Consider the following 15,789-nt stretch of genomic DNA (forward strand, 5'->3'; position numbering starts at 1 on the left):
AATTAAACATAATGCTATACATTAAAGATGTTGAGAGTTCGGCGAAGCTGCTGGTTATGCTGCTCAATTCCTTCTGATGGACACAAAAGGAACAGGACAGACAAGGGGGGGGGGGCTGGTTGAGAAGGTGTGTGCCCCCCTCCTCCTGCCTCCTCCTATAAGCAACATGCTGAGATGGCACTTTCCCCCCCAAAGACTGAGGGATTGAAGGGATACAAAGTGCAAATCAGCTCCCTATCTCAGCTGGCAAGGGTTCATCTATCTGTCTATCACTCCTGTCTACAAGCAATCTGCCTCTATTTATTCATAAATCCCTCTCAATCTTTATTCATTGCAGCCATTTTGTTTCACAAGGTCTTTGCAGAGGCTCAGATATGTCGACACACACACATCTTTTGAGCTCCAGTGCAAGGTTTGTTTGTTTTTTCTCAGCTATGGCATTTGCTGAATTTTAAAAACATGGTTCAGAGTAGATGTGATACAGTGTGAAGGTATTAGAGAAAATTGAGACAAAAAATAAAATTAAAACAGGAAAAGAAATTCCTTCAGTGCAAGAAAAAAAGCATTATTTGGAGGGAAGAACAAGATGCCTATGTACCACTACTTATTAGTGGATTTATATTTGTTTCTGACATCTGGGACATGAATAAACATGACCAGAAGCAGAGCTCTATATAGCCGTCTAAATAAATCAGAACAGACTTAAAGCACTCAGTGAGTAAATTAAATTATTATGCAAATACATATGCATACATTTGTATGTCTTTACTACTGTGTTTCAATAGGTTTGAACTAATAAATAATAGGGCATTTACCATTTTAGAGTGGCATTTATCATGAAAACACAGTGACTGGACCTGTTTCTGATAACATGTCACAGTCTATGATGTACTGGTATTAGATAGCCAGTGCTTGTAAGGCATGGCACATTGTTTTATTGTTCAATTTCACCCTCTCAGCAACCCTGTGATATCACAGCTGCTTGTTGTAGACATAAAAAAGATCTTCAGCACTAGATGACGTTTTTTTTTTTTTTTTTTTTTTTTCTGGAGTCTATCATCTAAAAATTTCTCACCCAGGATGGTTCTGTCAGCACCCAGTTTGAAATGAGAGGCTCTACTGGTTCAGTGGCGGGCTTTTCTCTCTTTGTGGGCTGCTGTTCATTTGCACTCATTTCCAGCTCCTCTGTCTGCCTACATCTGTCTGAGTCTGGAGATTCAGGCCAGCCCTGCTCTCCTTCAGCTCGCTGTTCTGACAGTTAGCTGCAGTCTGCCGGGCTGCAGGGATGAACAGTCGATGCTAGGAGGGGATAAAATGAGCCGAGGTCAAGGCAAAAACATTCCTTACATGGGCAGAAAAGAACAGAGACATCCATCACATTTTATCACCTCCCCCACAACCATTTCCATTTGCAAATCCGTGATCAAAAAAGCACAGATTTCAAATGTGTTTTCAAAAAAGTAAAGCTTCACCTTCTTAGTACATTGCACTGGTCTCTCCAGTGATTTTCTTCTCCAATTTTCTTCCTCTGCATATGGGGGGTGTATTTCCTCAAACTGGCACACCATCATAGAATACATATGCTGCTGCTGCTGCATCCTCCACCTTGTATGAATAGGTTTTCTGTCAACAACATTAATCTACACTACAATTGGCTACCTCTGCATCAGCAGCCCATGTTTTATGAGCAAATACACAAGTATAGAGGTGCAATCTTAAACTCTTGAAAAATACATTTTCACACTTGTAAGGTGGACATTCAGTCTAAAAAGGCAGTCTCACAAATAATGGCCACACAAAACAAAATAGTGTAGTTTCAAAATAAAACATGACTTCCTCTTTCTGTAAAGTGATATAACTTGGGATTTGCCACATGATGACATCGGTTCTCTACACCTCTGATAAGATCTATAGAGTTGACACTGTTCATTTCACCACAAATCCACCACAAAGAAGGAAGGTGGTCAGAGTCCTTACTCTGCCAACTCCAGTGCTAAGCAACCAGATTCAAGTATCAGCCCACAGAGCACTCCGCTGTCCTCTCAGTTTTCTGCTTCGCCTTCACCCATGAATGGTTTGTTTAGAATGCTAAAACTCGTGGATGAAAAAAAATACACAAGATCAGTGGTTACACATTTTACCTCTGATGGTTCAGGATTTCCATTATGTAATGGTGATGCTGCACATAAAAGCAGCAGCTCCCAGATAAGCGTGCCTTTTTATACCGATCCGCAACTGCAAACAGCAAGTCTGTGGTTAATTTTGAATTAATATTTCTGTTAAAAAAGTTCTGTGGACAGTGGGCTTAAGTACAGACATTCACTGTTTCTAGTAAATGTGGAATGTTATGATGTTATCCTGCAACAAGATATACCCTCTTTGACAAGCAGGTTTTAAACCCATTGACTGTATATGAGAACTGGACCAAGTGAGTCCTACTTCTAGCTCCAATGACTTGAAGTCCATTCAGTCGCCCTTTTTTCACTATATGGACGCCGCCATGTTGCAGCCAAACGTTACCAGTGTTTGGTCCAAATCGATCTGAGTGGCAACTGCACAGAAAAAAATGCATCATGTAAAGACGCCATTTAGAATACTCTGACCCAATCAGACTCTTTCGAATCAAAATTTTTTTTCTGATTGAAATGGGATGCCGATTGTTAATCTGATCGTGGTGCATGTAAACAATTCATTCTGATTGAGGGTTCATTACTCTGCTGGCTTTTACGTCATGCATAGACCATGTACTCTGGATGAGGCTTTGGAGGGCAAAGGAGATCCGTGTCTCTGTGCAGAGGACTGGTGTGTGAGCTCTGGAGGCAGCTTTGGAATGCAGAAAAACCCACTCAACGCTCCCAGCGGTGCTGTGAAACTGTGCACACAATCGGGGTGATTTCTTGTCACCAATCATGTCCAGAAAAGTTAAAAAAATATAAAGGCTGTTGCTATTTGCATGTATTTATGTGCAGCCAAGATGCGCATTGCTGCATTACCAACCCTAACCCTTTTTCCAGTTCCATGTGGCCAAGAAAAGAGTTCAGCACTGGCCGCATGTATTTAGAAAATTGTAAGTGAATAGTCACTCTTAAAAAATACATTAAAATAATAAAAGCACGCTCCCGAAGATCATCTCACTACATGCCAACAGCAGCCACTTTTGTTAACAACAGAACTCTGTTACTTCTTCTTCTATGGCCGTTTCTGCGTGTGTCAAAATGATTTATTCCGATCAAACCTGTGGCGTATGTAAACGTTTGTCATAATCAGATAAAGTATTCCAGGGTCCATGTACACAGTTTAATTCTAATCCGATGTTTAAATAGATTAAAGACATTTTGCACAAGTACACACAGCTAATGGTTTGTCGTTTAGGTTTAATGGTAATGTTGAAAAACAACACAGAATTATATACATTGAAGATAAACTCTAAATATGATATTTAAATGTGCAAAATATTTGTTACACTTTCCTCCATAGGATCAGGTCAGAAAGGAAACTTAAAAGTAATGCATTTGACCGAAATGCTTCCACAAAACTGCTGTATTTCAGTCGTATTTTGTACAGATTTATCTCAGATGTGTTTTTGGCAAAAAGCTATGTTAGTACTGTAAAACTGAGAAAATACAGACATTTTCTCTGGAGATATTTAAATTGTCTGCTTTATATTATAATGATTGATAATGATTGATAATATGGATGTTTTAGTGTAAAAGACAGTCTTTCCAGCAAATGCAACGTAAAATACATTTATTACGAGTGGCAGTTGCAGTGCTGAATTTGTTGAATTTGTTTGACAATATTTGATGAGAATTCATTATTATTATCGGAAGCCCCCCCCCTCTCTTCCTAGCTGCATGTATAAACATGTGCATTGTGGGAGTCGTAGTAAAAAATAAAAAGTATGCAAAAAAGCATGAGGAAAGGAAAATAAAAAAGTAAAAGATTTATAAGTATGCTCTCTTCCTTTGCATGGTTGATGTTGCTTAAAGGCATCACAGCTTTCCGGTGGACCAGCAGCTGAACTGATTTCGCCTCAAATCTCCATTAATGTCCTGCCAAAACACAAGTCCACAAGGCTGGCTCTCCAAAATGAAGAAAATTAGATTTATAATAATGAACACACTATGAATCTTATATGAGCTTTGGAACACACTTTAAATGACCTGTGTCTCTTATAAAAGCATTTTTTTTATTTCCAAATCCTCCTGACTGCAGTCTTTCTTGGTCCTCTATCATTTCAGATTGTTCAGGAAGAACTGTAAATGTAGATTGAAGAGGAATAGGTTTAAAGCCAGTTCACAGTTCAGTGTAGCTTGTGTGTGGACCTCTCCAACATATTCTTTTAGGTTGGCCAAAATGCATCACAGAAGCTCTGCTTTTGTGGTGGAATGAATCAAGATAATGGGGAACCACAGATACAGGCTGTCAACTCCATGGCTTTATTTATGGCTCTGGAGCTATTAAGCAATGGTTTGGTGTCAGTCTTGCCTGACAGATTGCCACCCTGAGGTCATGGAAGAAGAGCTGTCCTAGCTTCCAGAATGCTATGTGCTAAGAGACAACAGCAGCAGCAGAATTACCACAAATGACTTGTTGCCTTAAGCTTTCTCTGCCTCCCTAATTCTGTTGAAACTTCAGGGTTATTTTAATCCTGGTAAACACCGTAGTAAATGAGGGCAGCCGTCAGTGTGGATTGCCTCTCAAACAGTTCAAAGCTGAGAGCCGCTTGTGTGGGTCATTTGGATGTAAAGTCATGTCCTTCATCATGCCTGAGTGCCAACCAATCATGCTCATCATGCTCCTCTGTGATTACCGAGTCTGCAGTTTTCCAGAGGTTCCAGGAGGGATGCGGTTGCCAGCTCCACCATGTTTCTGTGTGCAGTTTAGTCGAGCTATTCCATAGCCCAACAGCCTGCCTAGACACAGTCTGCAAGACCGGAAAGAAGCTTACCGTAATTTTAATGGAAAAGTGTTCAAATTAAGGTTTTTCTGACTTCGGTTTATTTTTGAAATTATTTTTTTTTGTATGTCACACATCATAATACATGTTAAAAAAAAAAACGACAGTTTAAGTTACTCATTTTCATATTTATCAATTAACTAAATACTAAAATAGGAGTAAAAACTTGTATTTGTTTTTTTTACTCCACAGAAATCCACATTTTTCATTGTTGCTGCTTGAGTGCATGCTTGACAGAGCATATTGTAGGTTTTTAACATTTTGCTAATCTAAATATAATCAAGATCTTTATTTGTTATTCTCAGTAATACATTAAAAATAGCATACATTCTGTATATCCTTGATGTAGAAGCTTATTGACAGCAAAGGCTCCTAAATTACTGCTGCATTGATTGACTTTACCCTCCATCAATCATCCGGTCTGTTGAGAATAATTTGATACAACTCCTCACATAACTTTCCTTATTTATGCAATATACAGGTAAAGTAGTTTCTGAGACCAAAATAGCACAATTAATTATCGTTGTTGGATCCTGCATCCACCTTAAGGGCATTTAACCCCGAAAGGAAGCGCCAGAGGGCATCCAGGGGTTTATGTACCTTGATGAGAGAAGCCATCAGAGTAGAAGAGTAAAAAACATATGAAAGCAAATTTACTTTAACCACTACCCATCAGGCTATATATTGTCATTTTCTTTTAAATGGAATCACAACTGTAACCCCGGAGCTCAGTAAGAAAACGTGTTTTCATGCAGGAGGTTTCTTCCAAGTCATCCTGGTATTGCAAGATTGATACATTAAAGGGTCACTGATGGGTTGCAGGAAAACCTCCAGCAAAAGAATTATCCACTTGATCCATATGGCTCTGCTCCATCTGGCTATAAGCTGACCATGTTAGTCATCAACTGTCATGCCCTCATTGAACCACAACACTGCTTTTTTCCTTTAAATATTCCTTTTATTTTATCAAACATACCTAAAGCCAGAGTTTCAAAAGAAAAAAAGTAGTCCTGCTACACTCCTGAAAGCCTAAATATTTGTGTACTTGAATCACATTTACTGGAATATGTGAAACACATGATGGCAATGGTAATTTAAGGTAATTTGATAAGTTAAAAACAAACATTTGTTACCTCTGTCATTACTAACCAGCCTTGGGGGTTCATTAATGCAATAAGCAATTAGTACTCTGAAGTTAAGTGACTTACCTGACAGCTAATTAATAAATCTCAGTGCTTAACTATTCATAGCAACACTGAACAAAATAGTATTTTTATTTGTAAGCACATGAATCTACAATAGCTTTCTAAAATGTCATTAGATTGAGGTATTTACCAATGTTTTTTTTAAATTCATATTTAGTTTTGATAAGATGACTTTTGATGTGATTTTCCTGGTATTTATTTGTGACAGACATACTTTTAATTTAGTTTAGCTATTTTCTCACATATTCAAATTAATCTCAATTCTCCCCTGACTTTTTTGTGAATTTAAAAATGACCATATGCTAACACACTCCCATTCCTGGACAAAGTTATTAAGTACAATTGCTGAAGCTGTCAAGCGAAATTCTATGCTGGAGGTATGCGACCTCCGGCATCCGTCCTGTTACAAACAGTGACGTGCCATGGTTATAGCTTTAATGAGCTGCGCCGTGTGCTTCCAGCCATCTCATAATGAAATTTGCTCAAGGCGGAACCGACCAGAGAGGCTTGGCAGAACACTGAGGCATATGGCAGAAACAGCAGTTATTTCCACGGCAGGTGGCTGGATGCTGCAGATAGGTAAAAGGCGCAGTCACCCAGAGCTTGGGTCCCGAGCGAGTATACGCCGGCGAAGTAAGCTCCAGAATGTGCCGGTTTCTGCAAGAGATCTGAGCAAACCAAGTCAAACTTCAGCAAAAAGAAATTCACTGAGAGCGTGCGTGCAGTGCTGCAAATGAAAACAGATCAGTTACTGCATCAATTATTTTTAACTGTAAAGCAGACAGCAAATAAATGTGCCTTAGATCTTTCCACAGTGGGAAAAAACAACCCAAAGTAAATACGTTTGAAAATGTTACATGCAGAATATGGAAATTCATTTTTATAAGATAGATACATCAATTGATTGATAGAATTATTTGACATTTTATTTCATTTTTTTAACAAAATGAAAAGTCACAAATCATTTTGTGCAACAGATGGGATAATCAGATTGATGAAAAAACAACTACACTGTCAATACTGTCTTTTGACTTTAGTCACTGATAACATCTATTTATCACTTTGTAGTTCTTGCAGCTTGCAGCAGAATATTATGGGTTCTCAGACATGAGAAAGTGGGAAGATCTGTTTGTCACCACTCTGAAGACTTTGAGGGAAAAATGCAGGATCATCTTTTCTCCATAGCCCTTTCTTTGCCGTTTTCAGTCTTGATAGAAGCCGATCTTTATCAAGCTGCTGCAGCCTTGACTCCTGTCACTGTTACTTGTTACCCTCTCCTTCATCACTCAGGCCTTTTGACGGCAGAGTGTCAGCTGGACAACCCATTATGAAATGACCTTGTTCTAGTGTCAGTGAAGCCAGAGTACTGCTGAAGCAGTAACACCCCAAAGTGAGTAATTTCCTCTCTGTAGGTCAGCAATTTTGTGGGTGGACAACCCCCCCCTGTAGATAAGGTAGGGAGAAGATGCTGCCATTAGCAATCATTAAGGTGATGGAAAGGGAACCAGGATGGCAATACAAGACCACACTCTGTGCACAACAAACAAACAAAAACTAGCACAGATAGCATCAATGCATCTACCGGTATACGAAATATTAACAGCAGTTCAGTTTGTTGCAGTGACTCCTGTGCAGTTCTGCTTAATTAGCCCTGGTTTTATTCACGCCTTCAGCAAGCTTTGTTTTATTAAAGTGTGATATTGTTTCTTTTTTTTGTTACCAACTCAAAAGCTTTGTGCTCCAGTTTCTACTCTCTTTTCTAAGTGTGACTTTAGTGGTGTGTGTATTAGCCTCAAAGTTGCTTGAAGATTGCATGAATGCTTCTCCCCTGGCATCATGCAACCTGCTTTTAGCTGTGTTTCATCCCAGCTGCCATGAAGTGTTTGGCTCAGTACAAACCACCGTGCCTTTGGTTTTTCCACAGCTGTTGGCAACACAGTTTGATCTTGCTCATAGCAGGGGATGGTCTGTACAGGCCACCGAGAAGAACGTGTTCTACCTTCCTGCTCAGTTATCCCTCTGTACTGCACAGTGTTGGTACTAGAATGGACAGCCTGTGAAAACACTGATTTCAAATGCAGACAACAGACAAGTAGCATCACTATTACGCCAGTGAGTTGGCTATACCTGCAAGCTCAATTATTTTTCTAATAAATAAATTAGACTGCATTAGAAAAATAAAAAGGCACGTAGAAAGCAAATGAAATGAGTAAATTATGCTCCAAAACAAAGAAATCATATCAGAGTTATGCAAAGTTTCATCATTAACCACAGTTTCATCAGCCATTCATAGTGAAATCCTATTCTACCACCAAAGTACCGGTATATATTGACAAATACATGTTAAGAACTGGCTCATGACGCAGACATGTCACCACACCTTCTCCAGTTGAGCCATGCCACCTTAAATGTCAAGAGGCTTAAACCAAAGCAACGTTGATATCCATTTGTATTATATTTTATTTACATTTTATTTTATTCATTTACAATGTTACTGTTGTTATTTTATATTTACGACATATTTTTACCTATTTGTTTTGCTATTTATTACGTTTTACTTATACAACGGATGAAAAATAGCATTTTTGCTAACTCTATTTACGGAGATGCTTTTTAATGTGCAATGTCCCTGTTGAATAAACTAATAAATTAATAATAACAATCACATGTATCTCAAGCAAAACTGTTTGATTTATTATCTTGTGTGAATGAGAAAGTGCAGGTGATGTGCTGAGATTTAGTTTCCATTCAGATTACATTTATATCAAGTTCACCTCACTGCACCTGAAAGAGCGGGTTGTGACAGAGAGGCCACTTTGCCTGTGTCAGATGAAGGTAGGCATGAATGAACAATCTGATGTCACGGCTATGACTTTTGGACTGAAAGAACCAAAGTATACACATGTGTGTCCATAGGAAAGTAATAAAATTGTGGTACTGCACAGATTTGTTATGTTAATAAACCAGACTAAGAATGATTTCGAATTTTATACTATTCCTTAAAAAAAAAGATATCTGATTTTTTGTTATCTAGTTATTCTTTTTTAGCACATTAATCATTATTTTTGTGCTGATTATGGGAAACATGAATAAATCATTTTTTTTCCAGTAGGACTATATCGTTAGCTTTTCTCAACTGAAGCTTTCATGCTGCACAGAAGTGGACTGTTTGCAAAACATTTGGCACAGAAAAACCCATTCTATTTTCAGTTTTTGTGCTTTCAGCCCAACCATTTTTTTCATCTGACCGATTCTTATTTTATTCAAATTTATTGATCAGTCATGCAGAAAATTTCTGCATGCATGGCGTACATTTTAGACATGTCTGTTTTACTTAAAGCTTTGATTTTGCCGTAGTGGTTTTTTCTTTTACTGCTTAACCTTAAAGCAATCAAGCTGTAAAACAGACTGAATTGCTAAAATTGTGTTTCAAAGAAAATCTCTCAAACAGAAATGCCTAAAAGTTTGATTCTCTTCTTTCATTTGAAGGCATTTTGTGTAAATATTTTCTTAAATATAACATGGTAAAGCTTTTTTTGTTGTTATTTTTTTTAAATCAGAATATGGAACTATAATGGAGTAGTCTGACTCATTTGCAGCATTCTCAAAACTAAAATATTTAGTGACTACAAGAAAATTCAGAGAGAATAACTTTCACGTTATAAAAAATTGATTTGATTTGATTGAAGTTTTATGCACAAAATCCAAGGTGTGCTTTGCACAGTGGGGTAGGAACACTGAAGATAATGAGAATAGAGCGTCTTTACCGAGGTTTCTGAGTGTCTGTTTGCTATCTGGGATTCAGTGTCAGCTGATCTCAGAGGCTGGAGTTGGGAAGACAAGAGCAGCTCTGTACAGAAATCATCCGGAGACATACTGGCTATGTAATTAGCACATGAATTATTTCCGTGCAATGACACGCCTCAGTGCCTTTTGACTTTGCTCTTGTGTGAGGAATGTCTGCATGTATATGACCCAAATTAGACATCTGCCAGATGCCAGTCCTAAATGGTGAGTGTCCCCCCCCTTCGCTCTTGTTATCAAAAGTGGACACGGTAACCTCTGCTGCTCTCTCACAGTATGCGCTGTTTTGTCTCTGCTGGCAACCTTGACAAGGTTGAGTCTAAACTGAGAAGCTTGTTAAAGGTGAATACGGCAAAGACTTTTTGCTGCCAACACACTTAAAAACACTGGCCTATTGAGACAGAAGCTGGCTGCACACCTGTCTGTGCAGTTCATTCATTTTGACATAGTTGCTGATGTTTGCAGCCCCTGATCTTTGTGCTATATCTTCAAAACTCTTTTCTTTAGATGAAAATGTTGTCCACAGCACAGGGATTGCATATTAGTATTAAAAAAAACGGCAATCTTTCTTCATTATATTGTTGTTATAATGAGAGTCTTGCCGACTCAAGTGCTGGTCTATATGTTTTTGTAGTGCAATGGTTTGCATGCAGCATTTGTTTGGTTGTGATAGTCTGCAGCATCTTGTTATTTTTATAGTTTATTATTTTTTGGTTTTATCACTAAATCCCAAACCCCAGAGAGTCCTGCACGTTTTTATTTCTCCCCTCACCCTGTGCAGTGAACAAAAGGAGGCTGTCATGGCATAAAATTGTTGCATTTGGGGGAGTTTCTTGTTGAACACACAGCTCAGAGGTGTTCTTGTTGGTGGGAGGTTTTATGATCCACCTGCCAACTGTAACTGTCTGCTCATTTTTATCTCAAACATATCCAATCTTTGCTTTTCTTAGGAAATTCTTTGAGTCTGTTTGTAAAGTATGTGTGTTTTCTGCAGTTTCCTAATCCCTTGAAGTGGAGTAATTCAGGCGGGCGACTGCTTTTGCAAAGTTTTGTTCTTAAATGCAACATCCTAAGGGTAAAGGAGCAGTTTAGATTATTATCTGTTATTGCAGGGTGGTCTGCTCTGACTAAAATGAGATTTTCTCCTCCTTGGATTTTCTGCTACAAGGATAATTTCCATTTGTGAAGTGGGAACCCGTGTAAGAACTGAACCAGTTTGTATGCCAGAGGACCTCTGTATTGGATAATCTTTGATGTATTTACTGAGAACTGCCTGCTTGTGTGTGTGTGGATCATTTCCACTGTGTATTTTAATATTTTCAGGCTTTTGTTACTATATGCTCAGGTGTCTCTATCATCAAAAGCTGTGATGCCAACCTGGTGCTGAAGTGGTTTTATGAGAGCTGATCTCAGAGGAAGGTTACTAATGACTCTGATTGACACAGCACTAATAAAAGTAATTTCACACGGACTGTGTTTGAGCAAGCTAACATTCAAAACGCACCCAAGAGAAAATTCCTCTCAGGTAATCAGAATTTACCAGCTGCTCTCACCTTTTATTGAAACTGAATTTTTTTTTTTTTTTAATTCCATTAAAAAGTTATTTTTCTTTTGCTTTTTTGTGCACATTAGAGGAACACTTTCATGTAACCAAATGTTCCAAAAACGTTTTTTAACGTTTAAAAAGTGACAGGAGCAAATGCATTAGAAAAATTATAATTTCAAAATAAGGTGAACTTTTTGTCAATGTTATGTCATCCCCCAATGTGAGCTGATAGCAATAATAGTATACATACTATAGAAAAGTTTTGCTAAAAGTTAAATTCAAATTTGATTTGTTACATACATCGTATATGCAGTGGAATGTATTGGACGACTCCGGCAATATTAAATATGATAAAGGTATTAGTTAGGAGATTAAGTAAGAAAAACGAAAATATATTTAATCGTATTTTTTTCATGATCATTTTTTGTCTATAAAGTAATTTATGAGGAAACATGGCCTTATTTACCAATAAAAGAGCTTTATAATAAATATAGTTTAAACATGCCTTCTTGAAAAAACCCCTGTAGTTTCTTGAATCCATGGTACTGGTTAAAAGCTGTGTTTTCAATCTTCCTGGAGGTTCTTGTGCAAAGGTTTGGGTCAGTCACAAAGTGCAGTATAAGGCAGGTGGGCAGTTTATACTTTGTACTGCCAATATTACTGCACGGTTTATAATTATAGTATCAATACAAACAATATTTAGATATACAGTACTAGTAAGTTTGATGCCACAACGCCACTGTTGCAAAAGACAGCTGCATCATACAACTTAAATTATTACGAAAAGGAAAATTAATGCAAAAAGAGATGTAAAGCCTTGACCCCAAAGAAAAGTCCAGTGAATGATGAAGACATCAAGACATTTGTTACTTGATAAATTATCTGCACTTGGAGTGAAAAAGTTGTCATAACTTTAAAGATGATCTGCTGCTGATTACCTGGATCAGGTGTGTTTAGCCAACAAGGTGCTTCAACGACAGGTGGGTTGGAAAACATGTTGGACATGGCAGGATTCTGACACCCCTGCCTTAAAAAAATATTCAGACACTATTTGGCAAATTTTAAACTGAATTACAGTCATTCTGTCAAATAGATTGTGTGTTTTGTTTGTGTAGGTATGTATACAAGTCCAAATATGTCTATTTATGATTATGAGCAATTATAAAACCAAGATGATAAATTAATTTTCTCTTCTTTTTATTGAATTTATTTCTTAACGTGTTGCATTTATTCTTGATATTTGACTTTTTTTCTGTTTTCTTTATGAAGTTGTTATGTAAATATAAAAGCACTACAGATATAAGACAATATTTACAAAAAAATGTTTTTGTACAAATCTTTGACTTTACAAATTTGACTTTTTTCCCATTTTATACCTATTTAGGAACATGGAGACTGAAAAAACTGAAGGCAAATGCATCAATATGACATAATAGGAAACTTGGTTAGTTATAAGACTGGCTTGAGGAAAATCCAGGAGAAAGAAGGAACAAAACAAAGACCAGGCTGCAGGTTTAGTAACACTAATAATACATTGTTGCTACACAGTGTGACAAGAGCTCCAAACAACACAACACAAAAGAATGACTGAAATGGAGACAGAAAACACAAAAGCACAACACACCAACACTGAGAAGTAGGGAATGGGTCCTTAAATACTGAGACTAATGACTAAGTGCAGGCAGCTGTGACTGATCCATGGAAAAACTGTCATTTTCCTTATAATATTTTCCTAATACTATGATTAAATAAAGCAATGTTCCAATGAAAGTTGTCAGACGTTAATATTGTAAATGTATAATTGCTCAAGAGCAGACACATCTTGAATGATCTCAACTTGCAGACTGAGCCCCATGCCTTATAAAAAGTCACTTATTCAAGCTCTCACAGTCTTAATGACAAGCTGACTGGCAAAGCCAATTACGAGTACATTTACTGTAGACAAAGTGTTTCTGCGGAATGACAACGGGGAAGGGGACTCTTCTTGAGCACAGCATGACATCTTCATACTGTGAATTTAAATGACACTATATGTTAAGCTGGCACAGTTTGCTGTCTGACAGATCTGTAAGCCTGCAGACATGCAGACATACTAACTATGTCAGTTAAATGCCTGGATACATTTAACTGAGCTTCTTGAGGCATTTCCTCTCATTACTGCAACAAACGCAGTCAGCCTCATTGAAATGTCAGCATTGCGGACATAAAAATAACTAAACCAGCAAGTACGTCTGTGTGGACTGACTGGAACTGACTCGAGATTTCCTACTTCTTAAAATCTAAAATGTGTTTTCTTGTCATTTGTTTAAAGTTTCAGTAGTCAAAATGAACACAGGAACTACAATGGAGACAATAACAACAAAAGCATGCTTGTACCACACCTAAAAGTGCTGTCTTTACTTCATAAAAAGTTCAACTTTTTTTGTTTTTTATTATTAAAATCAACGGAAACATTCATTTTTCATTTTTGGCCTTTTTTTCATTTTTTGTTAATTTCTCCCGACAAATTGAACAATAGTCATAGACAATTTGTCTTTGACTATGACTCATCACATAGATAATCAACTCCCAAAGTCATAAATTTGAATGATAGCAATTAAGCGTCCCCAGTAAACCAATTATTCTCCTCTCCTGCTAGGGTTGTCATGCTTTCATGTTGACAGTGAGAGAACACCTCTTCTGCCCTCACAGGTGCAAGTTAGCTTAAAAAGCAAGTTTAAAGTAACAAATGCCAGATAAATGTCAGCATGGCGTGACTGATGAGTGACCATCCTGCCTCATGCTGGCACTGTTCGCAATGGGCTGTCTTCATACGTATCCTAAAGCATAATTCGTGTTTTGGAGGTGTATACTTCACCCTTTTTGATCTTTATTTCTTCTGTTTTAGCCTTTTTTATACTTTGAAAAGGAGAGCATTCAGTTGTAGTGTCATTTAGCATTACACCCCTTTAAATTCCCACTACAGTCTTCCTTTGATTTATTTTCAAAGCGTCCACAGTGGTCTTTTAGTCATGATTATGCTATTTTGAGAGATAGATAGAGAGAGAGATAGAGAGAGAGAGAGAGAGAGAGAGAGAGAGAGAGAGAGAGAGAGAGAGAGAGAGAGAGAGAGAGAGAGAGAGAGAGAGAGAGAGAGAGAGAGAGAGAGAGAGAGAGAGAGAGAGAGAGAGAGAGAGAGAGAGAGAGAGAGAGAGAGAGAGAGAGAGAGAGAGAGAGATTACACACAATGACCAGGGGAGTTTAAAGTGACTTGTGACACGGAGATGAGAGCAGAAGCTGGGAATGACCCTACACTGTTGCCTCTATTTTGTTCCTGTTTAGGGATTTGTGAAGAGGCTAGACTTCATTTTCACTTATAAGACTCTCAAACACTGGGGGAACGAGCGGTGGTCAGATCCAGTCAGCTTCAATTACACTCCCTTGTACTTTTCCCAGAGGTACACTGCAGGTCCTTTAAGGGGAAATCAATGAGGTGACAAATTGTTGTGGACAGCCACCCCTTTTATTTCTTACATTGTTGCATGTCTGCCTCAATGCACCTGTAAGCATATATGTGTGTGTTTATTTGAGTGGACTCCTTTTGTCGTCTATGCATAATACTTCATGGATGAAAAACACTATTTATGATATTTAGGGATTTGATTTGATAGCGTTTTATTGGTTCATGAACATTTGTGTTTACGTTTTCCTATGGGTGCTTTTACACCTCACCTTCAGATTCTGTTACTGTTTTGCTTTGTTTATAGATTTCCACAGTGACAGAGATGAAATTACTTAAATAGTTGGTAAATGTCAAACTCTGCATACCAAAAATTGATACACGCTAACATTTTTGTAATTATTTAATATTTGAATTGCATTTTTAGATGAAGGAAAGAAGTTGTCGCTGCAATTGTCGACATTTAAAAGTGTGATTGTGTCACACTATATTGCAGTCAACATAATATTTTGTCTGTTTATTTGGTTGTAAAGTAGCCTCCAATGATTTTTAAACAGAGTTAGTCAGATGTCTGCATGATGGTTTGCATATACTGTAGTACAACATTTTGATTATGAACATTATTTGTGACAAGCTACACACTGATGTAGCAGTGAGTTCCTGGCAGCCTCCTCATCTTTATTTTGGTGCTTTTGAATGCATTATTTATTCTAGTTGATATGTTATGCTGTTTAAACCTCAACTTGCATAGTACAGTGTTCCACTTGACATCATCTGCTCTTTGGTTGAAAAATGCCTTTGCAGCTGATCTGTTTGACTTTTCCTTTTTTTTTTC

At 37.6% G+C, this 15,789-nt stretch overlaps 1 protein-coding gene across 35 annotated transcripts in view; it reads left to right on the forward strand.

Annotated features, from left to right (window-relative positions):
* nrxn1 (neurexin 1) overlaps window positions 1–15,789 on the forward strand; it is a 261,829-nt gene that overhangs the window by 62,897 nt on the left and 183,143 nt on the right. The gene's annotated exons all lie outside the window — the stretch shown is intronic.

The sequence above is a fragment of the Oryzias latipes genome, chromosome 15, assembly GCF_002234675.1.
Source record: "Oryzias latipes chromosome 15, ASM223467v1".
NCBI lineage: Eukaryota > Metazoa > Chordata > Actinopteri > Beloniformes > Adrianichthyidae > Oryzias > Oryzias latipes.